The following is a 1,405-nucleotide window of genomic DNA, read 5'->3' as shown; positions in this document are numbered from 1 at the left end:
AAAAAAAAAAAAAAACCAATTTAAAATTTAAAAAGTAAAAAAAAGAAAAGAAAAAAAATGGGTTCTAAATAACGATTTCCCGGTGGAAAAAATTTTTTTTTTTTTTTTTTTTATAAAAAGTAAATTTTCCCCGGGGGGGGGGGGGGGGGGGGGGGGGACTTTAGGTTAAAAGTTTTGCCCCCCCTTTTTTTTTAAACTTTAAAATAGCCCTAATTTAAAAAAAAAAAAAAAAAAAAAAAAAAAATGGGGGGTAAAAGAGAGAGGAAGTAATTTTTTTTTCTTTTCCTTCTTCTTCTTCTTCTTCTTAAACTAAAAGTAATTTTATAATAATTTTAAATTTTTTAAAATTAAATATTAACCAGATTTTAAAAAAAAAAAAAAGAAAAAATTCAGAGCCTTTAGGTAATGAAAACAAAAAAAAAAAAAAGTCAGGGGGGGGGGGGTAAAAATCATACTTTTTTTTTTTTTTTTACTTTTACTTTTAGAAAAAAAACAAACGCAAAAAAAATTTAAAAAAGAAAATCCTTTTTTTTTTTTTTTTTGATTGTAATTAAAAATTTAAATTAAAATAGGTTAAAGAAATAAAATTTAAAATTTAAAAAAAAAAAGAAAAAAAGGCAAAAAAAAAAAAAAAGGAAAGAAAACATTTTTTTTTTTCATAAATTTTATATAAATCATTTTAAATAATAATAATAATAATAATAATAGATGATTAAAGACTGACAAAGAAACATTTAATTTCTTTCTTAATGGGGGAGAGGGAGGGGGAGGGAAAAATAATCATTAATTATTTCAAATTCAAAATGTAAAAATTTAAAAAAAAAATTGAAACTTTTTCTCTCTTCCCTCTCTTGCCCCTCCCCTTTTTTCCTCCCTTAAATTATTTTCATTTGATTTTTAAGAAATTTTTTTTTTTTTTGTTTAACTAAAACTAAAACAACAACAACAACAACATTTCATTTTTAAATTTGCAATCATGCACAAAAAATGAAAAAAAAAAAAAAAAGAAAAAAAAAGTTTTGCAGAATTATTGAAAAGTTAACAATCTCTCTCTCTCTCTCTCTGTCGGTTTTTTATTTTTTTATTTCAAATTCAGATTTTCTTTCCAACACCAAAAACTACAAACTTTATAACACAAACAACAACAACAACAACTTTTGTTATTTTCTATTGTTTTCCCTTTTACATAACAAAAAAATGAAAGAGAGAAAGAGAAAAAAAAAAGAAAAAGAAAAACAGAAAAGAAAAGAAAAGAAAAAAAATATACATATATATGCTTTTTAAGCAAAAAAAAAAAAAAAAAGAAAATTTAACATTTCAACACAAAAGATAAACATTATAGCAAGCATAAAATATATATATATATTGAATGTGAAAATTTAAATTTAAAATTGTAAAAATGGTT

The sequence above is a fragment of the Pediculus humanus genome, genomic scaffold (assembly GCF_000006295.1).
Source record: "Pediculus humanus corporis 1103172108306 genomic scaffold, whole genome shotgun sequence".
NCBI classification, from domain to species: domain Eukaryota; kingdom Metazoa; phylum Arthropoda; class Insecta; order Psocodea; family Pediculidae; genus Pediculus; species Pediculus humanus.
The sequence above is the reverse complement of the archived record's forward strand: the minus strand, read 5'-3'. Positions refer to the sequence as shown.